Consider the following 20,545-nt stretch of genomic DNA (forward strand, 5'->3'; position numbering starts at 1 on the left):
TGGCACTGGACCAATTGGATATCTGTATGAAAAAAAACATCTTCTGCCTCACATTATGCCCAAAATTACCATAGAAAAAATTAAATCAAGATAGATTAGAGATCTTATGTAAAAGCTAAACTTGGAAAGTTCATAAAGGACATATGAGAATATCATTGCAACATGAATGATGTTTAAGATTTCTTATAATGCAAAAAGAATTGCATCAAAATTGAAAACTTTTACTTGTCAAACATATGGAAAATGAAAAACAAACCACAGACTGGGTAATCAGATTCTCAGTACATGTATTCATCAAAGTAATAACATTTATATCACACAGAGAACTCTTCAAAGTCAATAATAGAAAGGACAGCAAACTCACTGGAAAAATGGGCAAAACGCTTACACAGGCACTTCATAAAAGAATATGCACATGTGTAATAAACACAAAGATTTTCAATGTTATTAGTCATCAGGGAAACCTGTATTAAATCACTACACACTAAAATAGCTAATATTAAAAAGACTAGCAAATAAAATGTTGGAGAGGACAGGAAGCAACTGTATCTCTTACATATTGCTGGGAAGTGTATAAAGGTACAACCTTTGTGGAAAACTATTTGCAGTCTCTTATTAAATTAAATATACACTACCTTAGGTTTCAACAATTCCATTCCTGGTATTTACTCAAAAGATAGAAAAGCACAAAGTGGCATGTACAAAATGTTTATCACACTCTATCCATTATGGCAAAAAGGTGGAAACTTCCTTATGTCTACCAGCTAGAGAATGAATAAACAGACTGATAATCACAGAATGACATTCTGTTCAACAATTGAGAGGAGCCAATACATGCAACAGTGTGAATGAGTTGCTAAAAAAAAAATTGCTTCTGACTTCCTTGAAGCAAAAGAATTAAATAAGTAGACTGCCTTATATTTTATCATGAAATTTTCTGCGTATTTCTCTATAAAATATATTTGCTGAGTATTTTTCTGCCGTGTTGAAATGTAGGACATGCAAGTTCTACTTGTTACTACACAACACAAACAAAACACCCTGTTTTTTAACCATATTGTTTGTTGATTTACTTCCTTCATAGGCAGCTTACTTTATTATTATGTTTTAGGAAAATAGAGGTTTGGTGTAGTAGTATAATGCAATACATTTATTTTCTCTTTAACACAATGGAAATAAGCTCCAAGTTAGTGGGTTTGTTTTGGAAGAATGTTTAATTTTTATAAGCAGTTTACTATTATTAAGCAGGAGATGCCCGTATTAGATTCCACCTTCATCGTTAGTCCCCATTTCATTCCATGTAGTATCCTATGAAGTCTCCTTGAGCGGGACATGCACAGGAGATAAAGACACAGAAATTCAAGTAACATATATATTTTTTAAATATACCTGCCTTTTTCCTCAACTGCCAAAGCAGAAGTTTCTTCTGAAGTATGTATAATATAGGGTTTCCCTTCCACTTTCTTAAATACACAGTATCATGCTTGCATTTGTGGTTTGTCATATGAACTTGAGATACTAAGTGCTAAGAAAACAAAGGTGACCTGGCTTCCTCCAAAAGTGAGAGCTTGCTTTAGGCTGATCATTTTTCTGGCAGGCTAGAGAACAAAGACAGAGTAATTCTGTGAGGTATTTTGTTTTGTTTTTTGATTCTCAGCCTCTAAGTATGCCTGGCTACCTTGACCAAGATAGTCAGGACAGAGGATACCAGAGGTGCTATCTGATATCCCACAGCATGCAGTGGGTCACCAGTACTTATATCAGGCAAACCCTGTTTTATACAGGGGGTTCCCCTTTCCAGGGAGAAGCTAAACAAACAAAACATCTGAAAGCTCCTTTTTCATTTTAAACACAAGTTTTTAAAGTGCTACAAAGTATAGTAAGTATGTCAGAGAAATGAGTTTTAAAATGTCTTCTCCTCAAGCTCAAGGAAAAGTTCTTCGGCCTGTATGCTTTATGTGTTGATTTATTTTTATATGGTCCCATAAGCCTTAAATTGACATGTGAACCATAATCTTACATTTATCAACATATTCACTCAGGAGGATTGTCAACTGCCTTTTGTGCCTGGAGTCATTGTCACATCACTGTGTTCTCTTTAGTGAAATGGAGAAATGGATCTCTTATAAAATGTATGTTATAAAGGAAAGTAGAAAAAACTACGTAAATGTTCAAGTGACTCATGTTTCCTCCAAGATTGTTTAAAATCATTTTTGTTTGTTTAATTTGTTTTCTAAGTATAAGTTCAAATACTATAATTACCTTTTCAGGTGTTATAATTTGTATTTAATGATGACAGCATAATCAAGTTTTTAAATTATCCTCTAAATCTACACACTTGCTTATTTCTGTAAGAGGGAGGAACATACTAATTTTCTGAAATGTTTGAGCAAGTCAGAAATATAAAGAACACTTCCAGAAGTCTTGTTTTATAAAAGAAAAAAGTCATAACCCCGATAATACATTTGATGGAGAAAAAAATAGTAAAAATTGGAGTAAGAGCATTATGCCCGTGTGTGTGTATCTGTATGTATGTGGAAATAAACAGATGCTGCCAACCCTGTGATTATCACTTGTCTATCTGTTCCTAAAAATAGCACATTTGCAATATTTTTGTTCCCAAGTCAGATATTTTCAGAGAAAAGGTCAAGTGGAACAGAAAATATATCATTCTAAAATTTTATCTGATCCTGATCCATTTAATCTTGAGCTCAGCTACCCAGCAGCACTTTCCCCTTAAACCTGATTACCAGTAGGAAAATACTTCTTGTCAGACTACAAAAAAAATCATTGTAAATCCAGGTTCCTGTGAGGTCCTCTTGTTTTTTCAGTAAGTCAGAGAGCTGGCATAATATATTTGCTTGATTTAAGATAGAGCTGTGATTTTTGTTGCTGTATTTGTTCATGTTGTGTTTATTTTCTTGAAAACAGAAGCTCTTAAATCAGTCTATGAAACTCATAATGGTTTTAGATAAGTTCCATGGAGGCTTTTGTTTCAAAGAGCTTACCATTGGGTAAACAAAAATACTCTATTCTTCATAGAGAATCATTTCACAATGATTTTCTAACAACACGGAAAAATCTGTGGGGGTCCATATAACTTTTCTGGGCTACTGTCCCTGCTACAAACCATGCTTATTTGCAAAACAGCTGGAGTTTCAGGTTGCAGTCAGCTGCCTTGAAATAGAGTGGAATAACCAGAAGACAGCTCCTGCCCTTGATTCTCCAGCCTGAGAGTTGAGCCTCAAATGTGAACCATCAGAACCAAAGCTGTCTTCTGACCCAAGTGGGGATTAAGCCCATAACCAGTTCTCAGCCTCTGTTAAATGACCCACATTACAAAATAGTTGGTCAAAGTACTAAAACACACACACAAAATCAATACTTTAACCAATTTTAGTTGAGTTAGCACTGGTGTCCTGTCTATTTATTACATGGGTCATTGCATTTAGACTCTAGGACCTCAGTGTATTGTTTATGAGAAGAGATGCAGTTAAATTCTGCTTCTAACATTCCTTGCTGCCTTTCCCCTGTGATTACAAGCATATTTCTTTTCTCAGTCAAGTCACAAAGGATTTAAACGAAAAAGAGTGGTGCTATGTTACACCTATGTGATCTTCACAGTGGCTCTAGATAGAGAGCTTTTTCCACGTTAGCAAAAGGAGAACTGTGTGTTTTCTAAGGACCTGATTTTTAAGCAGTGTCCTTGAATGATGTTCTTGAATGGATACTTGCAGCGCCTAGCTAAGTATGAGTGCCATGTATATCTGAGAGGAGCTCATCAGTCTAACAGCTCCTACAAATGTGATGCTTTCCATTTTTAGATAGAAAATGTCTGTCCTGGGCCTTTGTTTTTTTCATCCTCGCAGTGGATCCCTTGTACTGTTCATAGAAATATCATCTCCCTTGGGAGCTTTTCATTAAATGAGGGAATGAATTTGTCAGAGTTCTCATAGAGCGCCCTATTTACATTTAGCAGGGGTTGCTTTTACAAATTACAAGCTCCCTGCAGTCCCAGGAAGGCCATGGACAGCTGTCAGTCCTCTGTGCTTCTGCCTGTGGAACTCAAACTGCTCAGAAATGTCCTGGGCCTGGCTGCAAACCAAGCAGAGCAGTTCATCTCTTTCGCAAAGGTCAGTCCCACTGATGGTTCCCTTTCAAGTTGCATTTTATTACTACCAGAAAACCAGTGGAATATAAAATGAAAAAAACAAACAAACCTTATTTGTCATTATTAGATGAGTTTTCTTATGGAGCCAGTCATCAGTATAGTTTCCCATTTAATCTCTATGCAGTTTTTTTGTCTTGGACAGCCAGTACTTACTGCTTTTTGGCTTGAGCAGAGAATATTTCACAATGTTGAGATTCAATCTGTGTTCACTAGTCTTGCAGATGACTCCTGCTTTACTAATTATTACACTTTCTACCTATCAATCATAAGCAAGCTGTAGTCAAGTTCAAGTTGCCACTAGTATTTGAAGCAGTCATACAATGCTGCTGTTATATCTGTGTTATGATATCAAAAGTCAGCTTTTGATAAAATTTTCTCCTATAAGCACTTCCACAAATACATTGCACAACAGGCTATGTGTTCTCTAGGCCTTATAAGATATCCAATAAAGTGCTTTAAAATACATAGGAATGATATGCTCTTTACCGTCAGAGAGTAAATAAATTCCTCATAACCTCAGCTCCTCTTTCCTATTTAGTAACTCACTAATTGTGTCGTTCAGTAGGTGTGCATTGAGCGTTAATTTATCTGGTCAGTATACTGGATATGGTGACTTAAACATGGCTGACATGCTCACCACCCTTCAGGAGTTTATTGTGTTATGTAATCTCAAATCTTCATAAACTCCTTGAATTAACTGCAGCATCAAGGGAGAAGGCACTAAGAAATATATGAATAGATGTCTAACAAAGGAAATACAATATTGTGAGGAAAGCAAGGGTGTTGAAATCAGGACAGGAATTCTGATTCTGCTCTGCAACCAGTGAGGGCTCTAATGAATCACTAGAATCTCTAGATTGCAATGTACTCAGATTGCACCATGAGAAGAGCTTATTTAATTATTAGAAGGATTAAAAGTGATATGGAGGGTCAAAACACTTGGTATATACTTAGTAGAAATCATACCTGGACACCATCATTGCCACATATTTCTAAAGGGAAACCATGAACTTGCCTCTCAGTCAAGGCAAGTTTTAAGATGTTTTTACCACCTTTTCTATTGTTCTAGTGGTTGTTGCATTAACTCCTGACAGGGTTGATTTATGACTTCCTTTTCCTTTTTTGTTCATTTTCAGATAGACAAAAAGAAAGCAATAAGAAAATGAAATTACCAGGAAAGGAGAAAAAAAATGGAGTTTTGTAAAGCATAGGGACTCTATATCATTTATTTCTGTGAGTCAACACTGAAACAGTGTTTGGCACATAGTAAGTTCACAAGAAAATTTTGTCAAACTGTAACAGACAAAAATTCCTGATACCTCTGCTAATAGCTATAGTGGCCGAGGGGATATTGCTTTCATCATTTTTCAGACAATGGAAAAACTTTGGAATCATAGTCAAACATCAAACTGCTCTAAGTAACTTCTATTTGTTCTGCTATTTTTGCAGAGCATAGGAAGGAAAACAGGATTTAGAGAGTACTGTTTAAGTGGAAGAAAAATGCACTGGACTCATCTGAAACTTGACACACTTGCCATAACATCCACTGTAATGATAGGCAATTATTTTGAGCCAGCCTTATGGTTACTACCAGAAAATACAACATTATGTAAATGAATGCATAAATACAATAACAATGATATGTAATTGTAATAACATCTATTATTTCTGGATTTAATCCATGGCTATGTGTCAGGCACTACTTGATATGTTTACATGTATAATTATACTTATTACCATTATTATACTTAAAATTATTTATCCTCATGAATACTGTAAGAAATACATGTATTATTACTTTCAATTAAAGTTGAAGAAACCAAAATACATGGAGTTTTGATAATTTGCCCAAAGTTATGCAGCTGTGACATAGGAAAACTAGAATTTGAACCCAGGAAGTCTGTCTCCAGAATCTATAACTGTCATCATTATGTTGTAAAAATGTAAAAGCAGTTAAATATTCTTATAGATTTGCATGTAATTCTAAAAGGACATTAAGAAAATTGAGAATTTTCTTATTAGCAGTTGATTCAAATTAATATCAGTTATTATCACAAGATAAACCTCACCACTATTGTGTCCGCCATCCACCCCTCTGTCCAACATATGCTTCAAACAGCATGATCCACGCAGTCTTAATAATTTTTTAACATACTTGTTCATGCTTGAAAAAATGAGTTCTCTGTCCTAATATTTTTAATGTCAGCTGAGCTAAACATACACCTGTTGGTGGCATGTTCACTGCCTAGCAACTTTTATATTAATCATACTCTGGCTACATTGAGTTTTTCTAAGACAAGCTTTATAACGATCATAAAATTCAAATACTTAAGGATGTTTGAATAAGGTACTTGGGTGATATCTGATGAAATAAGTATGTACTTATAGTCTTGCTTCCTTCCATAGTATTTAAGGTGACTTTCATCAAAATGGTACCTTCACCATTTATTAGATGTGTTACTTTAGGTTAGTTTCTAAATAGTTTATGTCTACTTGTCATTTTAAAAGAAGAAGTTAATTATCTTTGGAGTTTTACTGGTAGAGCAATTGACTTCAAAATGTGTAATTTTTAGCTGAGTATGTGCTGCAACTAGAATAGTCAATCATTGGTGATGATATTACTACCATATGAGAAGATACAAGTGTTTATAACAAAGATATTCTAAATGAACAAGGCATTTTTGCTGGGTTTTATCCAGCAGCATGGTTTATCAAGCAAGATATAAAGGCAAAGAGCAATTTATTTGTAGCAAGAAAATCTAGACTCTAGCTGTGGCTCTCAAGCGACCTTGGAAAGGTCTCTGACCGATTATTACACTGCAGAAGGATTCGGGTCCTTGGTTAACACCCTGACTCCTTCTCTCTCCATCCTCTCTGTCCTCAGTAATCTTCGGTTGACTTTTTTTTTTTAATGGATTTATTAAGGTATAATTGATATACAAAGAAACCATACCTATTTAATGTTAGGTGATTTCTGTCTATTCTGAAAATTGTCTAATACTTAACTATGTAAGGAATTTACCTGGGAAAATCCTCTTATTCTTATTCACCCAAATCATCTGTGGGACTTCATCTTTCCATTCAAGTTCTCATCTTAAATAGTACCTTTCCATGAGGGGGGTCTTCACTGGTCACTTGTAACCCTGGCTCAGTTCACAACCTTACTGGTTTCTTAGGAATTATCATCATCTGAAATTATCCACTGTATCATTCTGTTTACACGCTATTATTTTTATCCCTGATAGGATGATGTCTTTATGAAAGCACAGACCTTTTCCACATTTTTCAATGATTATGTCCTGCCACAAAGTAGATTCTCAATAAATACATGTTGGGTGGATGAAATAATAACTACCCTGTCATTCTGAGACAGTCTCTTTGAGGACAAGTAAAATAAAAACATGTGAAAGCATCTCCTGACCTGTAAGATACCTTACAAATAGCTATTAGGTAGATCTTAACATGTTCATGTGACTTGTCCAAGTTATAGAGCTATTATGTAGGAGAAGTGGAATCAGAATCCAGGCAGTCTGACTCAAGGACTTAATAATTGTAGTCATTTTGTTGCAGTTCATGTGCAGCTACTGAAACTAGCAAGATAACGATGGCCAACACCTGCAAACAAAACAATTCTTTCTTGTATTAGCTAAAATTGGTGTGGCAAAGATATTTAAACCTACCAAAATTTCCAGTGAGTAGAGTCCAACAGGATCTGGGAGACTTTGTAATTTATTTTAAGAATTTGGATAGAATATTTAACTTTTTGCTAGTATCTAATCTCTCTTTGATAGCCAAAGGCTGGTTGGGATCATCACAGTGAACTATTCTTCACTTTTTATCTTCCTAAGGCATGACTAGGGGTATGTCAAGTAAGGACTTTCTGGTGGAAAAGCAGAACAGAACTGTGGTAACTTCGCAACCAACTTTTCCGTGACCTCTGGAGACAAACGTGCCTCTATGGAATCTGATTTCACTATTAAAGCATATTTGCCTGGAGTGAGCTCTCTTGGGATTTCATTCACAGCTGTTAAAAAGAAAACGACTTAAGAGAAACCATATGTACTTATTTTATATTTTTTTCAGACACTTTCAGTCTGAATTCAGTTTTTTTTTTTAATTGTAATTTCTGTTGTTGTTGTTATATAACTGGCTTGCATGGGTGCCAGCGTTGAGAGTCTTCTTCATGATGTAATCAGGACATTAAGTGAATATGATTTTTTCCTTATCCTCTGTCAATGTTATTTTATGTTCATTTAGTTGTCTAATGAACAGTTTATTGTATAATGTCAAATAGGTATTCCTTTTAGATCTAGAGCAAACTCATATTTTGGTTTCTCCATTAGTTGTTTTATAAAGTTTATTAGGGAGATATTGCTCTGAATTACTAATAGTCCATTGAAAAATAATGATAATCTGTTAGGGGAATTGAATCCTAGAGAATTCAAAGGTTAACACTGGGTCAAATATGGTAACTAATGACTACAAAAATATGGTAATTAATGAAATGATAAGAACTGCATAATAACAGAATCATGATCAATATTGTTCAAAAGGAAAGATTCAGGTTTTATGCTCCAACTTTGCTCACATATTAAGAGGAATACTGACAAAGTAGAAAAATCAGAATGCTGAGAAATCTCTAGAACGTATCATACTACACTAAGGAAACAGGACATTCAACCTAGGAAAGAGGAGTTACAGACAAACTTACTATTGCTCTCAGATGTTGGAAGAAACATCATACTGAAACCCATGGGAACAAGTTTCCAACAGCATCTCCTTTGATCTCTGTGCTTTGAAAGCATGTGTTATGTTAGGTGGTAAGTTTCCTATAGCTGGAAATAGTTAAGTGTGAGATAGAAGACTGCTTACTGAGATATTACAGGTAGGAATAAATTTTTTAGATTAACAAAATGAACTTTACATTTCTTTTAAGTCCTGGATTTTTGTGGCAAAATCTTTGGCAGGATCAGACCCCTGAATATCAGAAGACCTGAGCTGTAGAACTAGTTCTCCCACGGACCTTCAAGGACCGTTGGCTACATTACTTAGGCACAATTTCATTATCTTTAGATCCAACTAAGCACTCAGATGGGACTCTATTTTGGAGCACCTCTCTTGAGAATTTTCAGTCTTTCTTCAATTACTTGGGATGAGCCAGAGCTGACAGTGTCCACCCAGGTGTCCAAACCAATGCCAGGACCTGTGGTCCCATCCTGTACTCTACTTCTGGATACTATTTGAACTCTATCTCCATAAAAGAAATTGACCACATCCACCAGTGAGCCCTGTAACTGTCATACTGTCATATATATATTTGTGCGAGCGTCCCACATTTGAGTTCAGCCTGGCAAGTTGATTGTCCTTACTGACCAGCATGGTATCTCTTTCAATAAATTGTATGAGATTGGGCTTTCTGAATGGTGCTGACATGCTGATTTTAAGTGATTTTCACCCATTTTAGACACAGGCGGGGTTCAGGTTCTGGACTGCCAATGCTCCACTGCTAACCACGTGTCTGAGTTCATGTGTAAGTACTCATTCATCTGTGTTTCAACCTTGGTGCAACCTCCAGTGAAGAGCAACTGAGAGCAGCAGGACTAGTAGCTGGCAGTCTTTGCCCTGTGTGTCCCCTGCCACCAGCAATCATGTTGGTCACCTGACCCCCTGCATAGTCTCTATGTCACATTCACTGATGATGGCAGAACTTGTTTCTCCCAAAGACTTCGATGACTCTTGTTTCTCAAAGACAACAAGATCTTTCAGTTGATGTTTTCTCTTGCATTCAGAGTGACGTTGGGCTTTCCCACATCAGTCTTAAGCTATTCTGGATAAAGAGCAACATTCCTTGTTGAATGAAACCATTTATTACTCTGCCCATGGACTCTTTGTCTATCTTTCCACTGTTGGTTCTGTGTGGAAAGCAGAGGTATGGTCAGTATTGAAATGAATTAACTTCTAAGAAAGCAGGGGCCCACACCTAAAGAGTTAATGATAATGCATTGTTGAAAGATGTGTTTACACATTCTGGGTAAATATTCTGTATTTACATTATATAAAATTTTGAATGGTAAATTTATCATGACCATATGATGAATTATTGTTTAAATTTTTGTTTAATCTGGTAAAACTTGCATTTATGATGGTCATTGCTAACAATGCAAAACAGTCACTTTTGACAGAGTCAGTGGAAGTCTGTTCATGAGTAGCACAATGGATAACACAGCATTACAAGAAATGAGGAGATTAACATTAAATAAATGATATTATAGAGCTTCAGGGATGAGAAATTCTGTATTATTTCAATACAAACTAGTTCTGTAAAGCAATGGCATTGTGAGTAATAACTGCTGCTACATTTTCCTCAAGTTAGGAGATGTAAAATATTCTGTTCCTAAATAATTTTACAATATAGAACATAAAAGAGAATGGGCTTGAAGAGAAAGAGACAGGGCTTGGGCACTATGTAGAATCTTTATGTCCACTCACCGGAAAATAAAAATATGTAAAGAACTCTACTCATTGTTCTACATTTTCATCAATATGTTACTACTCTTAGGGTTCTGTGAATTTTCCAATAAATTTTTAGTCAAGTTACTTATGTAAATGGGCACCCCACAGAAAATACTTGCTCAGGGTCCCAAACTCACTAAGGGTAGTACTGCTCATTTATTTTAGAAACTGACCTGGATTCTGCAAAAAAGTCCCTTCTAACTCTAAAAGGCTGGATTCTGTATGAACATTTTATTATGTTTCAAAAATATATTTGTGCATCGTTTTCTTTTAACAAACTTAGGATACTATATAAATGCAAGCTCAAAGGTAAATGATGGCGCAAGTAGATGTGACTTCTAAGTTTTTGATTAGTTCTCCATGGCTAAGGTTCAAGAATTCACCAAGAGTATAGAACTCCTTTACCACATGTGGTGAGCCCACACTCCTAGGAGAGCATGTTTTTATACGCTTTGACCTAGAGTCTGGGGAAGGGAGAATGTCTTTGCTGAGAGGCATTCTTCATTACTGTAACCATAGCCCTACAGTTATCCACAGTTCAAAATACTAGACCATGCTTCAGGCAGCTCTGGCCACAGCTTACCCTGTAGATGATGGCTCTTATGTTTACGTAGATCTCTTTCTTTTGCGTATGGGTCCAACATAAGAGTCCCTTAAAAAAACAAAACAAAACAAAACAAACCCTGAGAACAATTAAAATATCAAGGTATATGTCAAGAATTAAAATTGCCCAGCTCTTTAGGCATTCCTGAACACATCAAACAAGTTAACCTTTAAGCAGAGGCTGACAAGCTTGAAAATTTTTAATTTAGTGTTAGGACCCCTGATACTAAGGTGACGTTCCTCCTGAAGCATTGAGAATAATATAACCTAAGGGCAGAAAGGGGAGGTGCAACCCTGTGGCTCCATGTGAGGGGAAAATGTGTTCCCAGCCAAGGGCAAATAAACCCTTGAAACTGAAATCAGTCAAAGGGAAAAATAAAGTGGGGAAACCCGTTGATTGCTCACAAGAAGTTGTCTGCTCCCTTTTGCAGTGTCTCTCATGACCTGACTGCCAAGGCCCCACCAAACCTCTCTGGTTCCAGTGCCTACTCAGTCCCCCTGCCCTTCCCTTGTAATCCCCTATTGATATGGAGATGCTCTAAGGCCAGGTAAGAGATTCTGGAAATAATGCAATTTTACCCACAAGCAGCCATGGATAAGTGGAACAGGAGTTGGGAAACCTGTGAGATTTACAGGAGGAAGACTGATACAGTAGCTCCAAAGATATCACCAAAAGTATATCAGTCTCTTACTGGACTGGAGGAACCAGCTTCAGAGATTGCACAGCATAGTGGTTTGCACAGCACATATGTGTTTTGGTGTCAGACAACCTGACTTGAAACACAACAGTTTAGCAGCTGTGTCACATTGAGCAGAGCCACTGTTTATGGTTGTGCAGGTCATGCCCTGCCCAAGTTCTCTCATCAGTGAGGATTCAGCCAATGAAATACTTGCCAGGATATGCTTAGAGCTCTTTCCACCTAGATATAGGGAAGATCTTTTTCTCATTCCCACAAAGGTGTTTTGTGTCATGAAGGTTCTGGTTAACATCTCCGAGTTTACTTTCTTCATCTTTTAAGATGTACATGATAATATTTACCTTGCAGGGTTGTTTGTGAGTACAGAGAGAGTGTGTGAAGAGTCTCTTACAAAAGAATAGAGCCAATTAATTAGAAGTTGTTAGAATAATAGGACTATTGCTTTGTGCTCTGTGGGTGGATACGAGTTTTATGCATCATATGATACTTGCTGAGAGATTTTGAGTTATCTGTGGACAACAAAAGGTATACATTAACCATACTGAGTAGAAAGGTCAGAGTGGCCAAGAGAATAAAGTAGAGCTTCATGGCAGAGCCTGGAGCATTTTAATATATGCAAATTTTTACCTCCTTAAAGGAATGTTTTTAAAAAATACTTTGTTTTGGAAATGTGTGTGTTCATTATAATTAATAATTTGTAAAATAGCCCTTGAAAAGAAACCTGGGATGAATTAAAGCAGCATGTTAATAGCATAGAGGGAACACAGTGGAGGGGATGCCAGAGCTGGAGAGATGTTGGTTTAGATCCTTTCTCTGCTGTTTACCAACTTCATGTTCTCCAACAAGTTACTATCTGAGCTCCAGTTCCTCGGTAATAAGTAGATTATGTAACAGAACCATCTTACACCTTTGCTGTGATAATTGAATGAGATCCAGAAAAAAAAACTTAATTATAAAATGTGGGTAAAATTGCAGTATTTCCAGAATCTCTCATCCTGGCTTTAGTGCATCTCCATATCAACAGGTGTTCCTAAGGGGTGGAGAGAAGTAGTTCATCTCCATATCAATGGGTAATTACCTGGGAGGCCAAGGGCCCATCTGAACCTGAGAGGTTAGGGGAAGGTTTTGCTTGCTTCTGTCGGAGCAGGAGAGAGAAGGCCCCTGGACTGCTGTTTGTAAGCAATAAAAGGGTTTTAAACTTTATTTCTCCCTTTGACTGATTTTGGTTGCAGCTAGGTAGTTTGCCTCGGGTTTTCTCTCCCTGGACTTACATAAAAACATTCTGGTCAGGTAAAAACTGTGATTGTATGTAAGAAAGCAGGTATGTTTTAGAATTGAAAGCAGTAGAATCTTCTCAGGGTTATGTTAGGTGGAGTAGAGAGAGATGTTCATTCTTATGCATGCCTTTTTGCAAGTGGATGCTTCCATGAGCTATTTTCCATACACCTGCTGAGCTAGTATCTAAGTTAGCAAAAGAGGGGAAGAAGTGAGTGACCAGGGTAAGGTTGCCAGATTTAGGGGAAAAATAAGAGGACATAGTTAAATTTCAATTTCAGATGAACAATGAATGTAACTTTTTAGTATAAGCATGTCTTATACAACATTTGGGACATACTTGCATTGTTTAGGTAAAATAAAAATTTAACTGGGCATTGTATATTTTATCTGGCAAGCCTACCCAAGGGCTTAGTCACTGAAAAACTCACATCCCTTATCTTTCCTAAGGCACTGAAGCTGTCTCAGAACTGCTGAGCTCATTTCTCCCTAGGCCACCAAATAGGGAACGTAGTGAAATACCAAGGCCATCAAGATCTTTCTCTTTACTCAAGGAATAATCAGGCTAAAACAGGCAAAGCAAACAAACAAAACTGAGCAGAGGTGTTGAAGAAGATTACAAGGTGATATCACAAGGTTCAGCCTTTAGTGCAGCAGCTTAAAATACAAAGGAAGCAATGGAACCAGGAGGTACTTTAAGATAATCAGCAAGGCTAGCAACTCCTTGGAAGTCTTTTAGATCAACTTTTTCTAGGCAAACATACATTAACTTCCCCTAAAAGGATCAAGATATGAGATGTGTGATTTTTCAAACTGACAAACCCATGCCACTGATGTTGATGTGGGAAATCAGGGTGTGAAAGCACATTAGGAAATGGGGCTCAAAACTGCCACATTCAGGATTTCAAATGAGAGGTTTGTGAATCTTGGGCCAGGAGCACAACTGCTATCCAGAAGATGTATCTACACTTACCTTCTTCCATTGCGATCCAAAAACACAGGGTCTAATGTATTGAGGCCAGGCTGCTTTTTGTATAGTTGAAGATTAGGACAGTAAAATAACTATTCATATTAGCTACTCCTGTGAGGAGACCTGATAGCAGACTGTGAGAATGTTAATTTGTTGATCAAAAAAATGCATTATGAAAAGATGGAAGGAAATTCCCACACTGCTTTCCATCATCAAAATTTTCCCTTTGGATAAAGGAAAATTTAGGTCAAAAATCCTACTGCTTTATTTTTTATTTAATTGTGTAAGCATTACTTGAAACACCTTAGGAAGAATTGCATTTGTGTTAAAATTTTACAAATTGTGGAGCTGGGTTATGAAAGTCGAGCATTTAAGATTTCTAATTCACTACTTTGAAAAGAATCATCCTATTTGGGTATGATAAGGAAAGCTCTTTAGAATACATTTTTTTGCAAAAGATTTTGCCTTTTAGTACATTTTGGTGAGAAGTTTTTAGGGCAATTAATAATGCATTAGCTGACAGCTTATCATTGCTTTTTTTTTTAAATGAACTGTTTCACCATACAACTTTGTGATTCCACTCTCAGCCATCTGCTAAGCTAGGTACTTTTACCACATTTTGTTTTATATATGTGTCCTACTTTGAAAGTCTCAGTTTTTTCCTGACTTTGTTTTAAACAGACACCAAACTCAAATAACTGAATGTGTGAATGCTCCACATTTTTATACAAATATGAGCATCAGAGAAAATATACATACTATTATTACTTGACAAATATTGTTCTTTAAGCTCTGTTTTGTTGAGTGCTTTCTTCTTGATAAAATAATCTCAATATTTGTCTTTTGTTTAAGAGAATACTTCTGGTGACTGGAAAATAAAGTGTTTTTAAGTCATGAAAATACATGTTTTCTGAACCCACTGCTGATAGGCCAGTCCCCAAAATATGGCTTCATGCAGTGAAAAGGATAAAACTCTAGTCCACACGCCCACATGGTGGACATGAATGGAATAATCTATATTAAAAGGGATCATATATATATGCAGAAAGCCTCTTAACATTTATTGAGCATGGTAGTAAACTGAAAAATGTCCCTCATCCACCAAAGGTGGATCTAGAGCCTAGAGCCCATAAATGTTACCCTGTTTGGAAAAAGGCCTTTTTCAGCTATGATTAAGAACTTTGAGATGAGGTGATCATCCTGGATTATCTGGGTGGGCCTTAAATGCCATCAAAAGTGTCCTTAGAAAAGAGAGATGGAAAGAAGACACAAAAGAGAAGGCTTTGTGAAGATGGGGCAGAGATTGGAGTGAAGTAGTCACAAATGAAGGATCTAGAAACTGGAAGAGTCCATCCCTGGAGGGAGAAGGGCCCTCTCAATATCTAGATTTTTGCCTGTTGAAAGTGATGTTGAACTTTTGGCCTCCAGAACTGTAAGAAAATCAATTGTTGTTTTAAGTCACCAAGGTTGTGATAATATGACAGCCACAGGAAACTCATACAGGAGCCTACTATGTTATTGGCTTAAACATGTGATAGGTGTTTTTGTTGTGTTTTCCTACTTATTCTTCAGGACTCTCTATGCTGTGAGAAAGATTATTCTAATCTTAATTTTATGGATAAGGAAAATAAGGCTGATGTAATTTACCTAAGATCCCATAACTGCATAACAGTAGGGTCAAGATATGAGTTTGTCTGTCTATTCCCAAGCCAAGCCAAACATGGGTCCTCTTTCCCGATTCACAGCAAAACAAACCCTGACACAAGGGTGTAGTGAAAGAAAGCAGGTGGTTTTATTGCAGGGCACCAAACAAGGAGAATGGGTAGTTACCACCTGAGGTCTCAAACTCCCTGTTGGCTTACAGGGGGTTTTAAGGGTCAAATTATGAGTAAGAGTTGCAAGGTGCATATTCTTCTGAGTGGTCAGTGGTGAGGTAATGGGATTATTTCGGGAATCTTAGTTAGCAGTCTTCTGGCTCCAGCAGTGTAGGGTCTCCATGCTTGTGGCCACAGGTGCTCTGTCTGATGGTGATCGAAGTTCCTTTAAGACATTTCAAGGATGCACTTAAGAGTTTATCTGCACCCTTTGAGGAAGAACAAAGGGTCCTCTGACTAATTTATGTCTGTTGAATTTGCTTTATCTTGGTTTTTCTTCCCTTTCTTGAATCTCTAACTGCTCAGTCCAGTTTCCACATCTGAGTCAACACGTAACTGAGGGACTCACGTTTCCCTTTGTTAATGGGCATCTGGGAACTTCTCTAAGTGCAGAGGGTACCTGCTTGCCTTCATACTTGGCCCCAAAGTTTATGGTAGAGTTATCTACTCATGTTTTGTTCACTCATATATCTTCTAAACATCACTCTGAGCACTCGTAGTCTCCTCTTTAAAGGATTTATTGCCAAAGTTTCTTCAGTAGTAATGGAAAGAACAGAGTACTATTGTCTTAGATAAAGTTTTCGTTGGTACTTCCTATGAAAAGAGTGGTCACCAAATACCTCTAGTTTTGTCATTCTTTTTTCACAATAATAGTTATTTTCACACAAACCTGGCCAGTTTAAGATTGAGCAACCAATTAAATAGACTTTAAAACTGATTTTCTCCCTAAAGTCTGGACAGCTGGAGTTTCTCTTCAAGAAAATCTCAGCTTTTCTCACTGAGTTGAGAAAGCCTTTTATACAAGAAAATGATAAATTTTCATTGCATGTTACCTGAGAAAAGAACAAAATCAGGGTGAAAGTGTTCACAATATGCACTCATTAAATGTATTCATTATGTTAAAAAAAGAAACATGCCCAAATGGAGTCATTTGCCCCTCAAACCAAGACTTAATTACAGTTTCAGTCTTTTCAGGAATGTGACCTTATAGCAATCAAGAATTTTCTGGTTAGCACCCTCTTTCCCTCTTTCCCATGAGCCCTCTCTGTCCCCAAAACTAAGATGAGGTGATCTGCATGACAAGACCCACTGTTCTTTCTGCTAAGGGAAGGTGACCTTGCCTGAGCAATTCCCTTCTTTTGTTTTGCTAATAACCTCTTGGCCTATGCTCCTTCCCCTAAGAACCTTCCATTTGGTACAACTCCTCAGAGCATCTTTCTACATGCTAGAGGGGATGCTGCCCCCTTTGTGAATCATGTGATAAAGCCAATTGGATGTTCAAATTTACCCAGTTGAATTTTGTCTTTTAAAAGTTATAAAATGGCTACATGTATGCATTTATGAATCAAATGGTTTCCTGTTTTAGTCTAGACTGATAGAACATACTGTGTTTCTCTTTTTCTATCCTATTTTCTTTCACTTGTAACATGCTAACAAAACACATTCTAGCTTGAATGTAATTTTGTTGTTAATAGTTTATCAAATGAGATGTACAGCTAACCAAGGCCTTGGTAAATTATAAATCAGTTCCACAAACTTCCTTCTCCTTGCTCATTGGTCTACCTTCCTGCCTTTAGAGTCAGTCCTACTCTAGTTCTCAGTCCGTGTGTATTTCAGGGAAGATGTACTATTTTTTGTGATTTAAAGGATAATGTTTAGCACAATGAGAATTAATAGGTAGGATGTACTCAGTCTAGGTAACTGCAGTAATGACTAGAGAGGCTCTTTCATTCTGGATGTTATTGAAAATATTGAAATTGCATTACCCATTCAAAAGAACTGAAAGAAAGTGGTTGTTTTATTATGTAAAATTTGTTTTTTGTAGAGCTTATTCACATGACTATAAATTTATTCATGAGTTCTATTCATTCAACTCTACTATTAAGGAATAATGATTCTCCTTAATGTATCAGGTTAAATCATAATCCTTGCTCTGGATGAGGTTGCATCTCCATTTTTTCTTGTGCTGCATCCATTGAACCAATCCTTTCTTTTCCTGAGTCCCGTGGGATCTGATCACGTGTCACTTTCTGCTGGGATATTGTTTCCTCATTTCATGATCTGAATTGTGATTTCATGTAGTCCTTTTATGTAGACTCTCTAAATGTTCAAATTTCACTTGTGTACAGCCATTGGGGTGATTTGGCTGATCTGCTTCTGCTGTGCACAAAGCAGGTGCCTTCCTGGCTTGCCTAGTCAGGGCCGTCCTTCGTAGGTCTGCTAGGCTTGGCATCTGTATCTGGAGCACCCTGGCCTACTCCATCAGCATCCTCTGCCATGCGGCAGCAATTAGAGTATTTCCTCTTGGCCAGGAAAAGTGAATTTTTAACTAAATAGGGATTCTATGAAAACTGCCATGACACTTGCTGACAACATCACTGTGGTGGAAATATCTTTTTATCTGTGAGGTACAACTTATGTATGGTAAAATGCGCAAATCTTAAAGTTACATCTTGATCAATGTTGACATCAAGATATAGAGTATTTTCATCACCTAATTAATACACATTCCTCATGGCTCTTTTTTATCAATCCACCTCTTGCCACAGGCAGTCACTGTTCTGATTTTTATCACAGTGATTAGTGTCACCTGGGCTTGAACTTCATATAAACAGAATCATACTTCATACATTATAAATACCTCATATATACCCCATGTGTCATGGATCTTTTGTACCTGACTTCTTTTGTTCAACATAATGTTTTTGACATTTATCCATGTGTTCACATTTATTGATAGTTGATTTTTGTTAATGGATGACTAAGTAGTCTTCTGTTCCATGCATATACTACAATCTCTTTCAATTCTGCTATTGATAGATATTTGGCCATTTCTAGTTTGGAGCTTCCATGAATAAAATTGTTTTGAACATTTTCATACAGGACACTGTTCTCTTGGGAGTATACCTAAAAATGGAATTGCTATGTTGGAGGCTAGGTGCTTAACTTGATTACAAATTGCAATATCAGCATCATAAGGGCAGTTGCTAAATATTCTATGACTACTACTAGATAGGCAGTAAAAGCTCAATCTCCTGTAATAACATAGAATCAACAATTTGGCTTTTATTTCTTAATTTTTAAGACTGGATGTTTTATTCATTTATTTGATAAACACTTACGAGACAGAAAAAAATATTACCATATGCATGACCCTAGAAGCTCAGGTTGTTCAGTCATAGGTGATCACATGCAAGGACACTTTTCCTCAGTGGGAGGAATTTCACACAAGCTTACATTCAAATGGGTGAGACTCCCATCTTCTCAGTGTGGTGACATCTCTCCCAGTGACATCTCTCCCAAGGGCATGAGAATTGGTTGTTGAGAGGACTAGTGAAAAAAATCTTATTATTTTTAAGTGTGAAGCACAGATATACATATAGTACATAAATATAAATGCATTAAAATTTCTGGTATTAAATTTGCATTAAAATTTCACTGGGGTATTATTAAGAGCAACTGTCTATAAAAGGCCCCTTGGGGATGGGCAGTAATGAAAAAAACGATTGAGGAACATTGTTTAGTAGCTTAAATACATTTCTCAAGACAACTCCTTGCAGTGGTATTTATATTTAGACTCTCTAGTGTCTAGGTCCTTCCCTCTTATATCTCACTTCCAAGGTTGTTCACAAACTTGCACTACATGAAGGCATGGGGCAGAGAACAGAACCTTCCCTGGAACACCACTCCATGCACCAGTCTCATCGAGTCCTCGCCTAGTTTCTCTGTGGCAGCATCTGAGAGGATGCTGGAGTGTGTTCCTACACTTGATAACTTGGAGCTCACAGGTCTTCCCTATAAATGATGTTATTAACCCGTGCCATGAGACATGGTGTTTTGCCTTTATCTACCTTGTCAGAAATATCTAAGCCCTTCCTACATGTTATTTTGTACTCCATGTGAAACATCTCAATTTACTTGCTTGTTTCATTTCAAAAAGAAATCTTTGCCAAAAGTCTATTTAGAAACCCAGTCTTGTACTTATCGATTTCTTTCCGTAAGATTAGTAGTCTTGGCTCTGATATGAAGTCTAGTGCTTTCGGTTGTGGTTCTTTTTGAGCATACCTAAAGAGACCATCTATTTGGTTGTCTGGACATCTACATGTTCTCTGCTTTGCTCTACTGATTCAGAATATTGAGACTATTTGATATTTCACTTCATTCCCCATTTCCATTTTCAATCATTCAGTTTAAGGAAAAACACTTGTACTACAGGTGTGCTGACCCAAATTGATGTTCACTGACACCAGATACATAAGTCCAGTGCCATGTCCCACTCTTCTTCCAGTCTACTCTGTCTTGCTGCAAGTACATTGCAAAGCCTAGTAGTCAAATCCTCAATTCTGACAAGCGTAACTCTATAAAAAATGGAGGAAGCTGATTTAATCTCCTTACTATCTGTGGCAGATAACTGGGTTGAAAAGTTTACTGTGGTAACTTC

The sequence above is a fragment of the Manis javanica genome, chromosome 2 (genome assembly GCF_040802235.1).
Source record: "Manis javanica isolate MJ-LG chromosome 2, MJ_LKY, whole genome shotgun sequence".
Classification (NCBI taxonomy): Eukaryota; Metazoa; Chordata; class Mammalia; order Pholidota; family Manidae; genus Manis; species Manis javanica.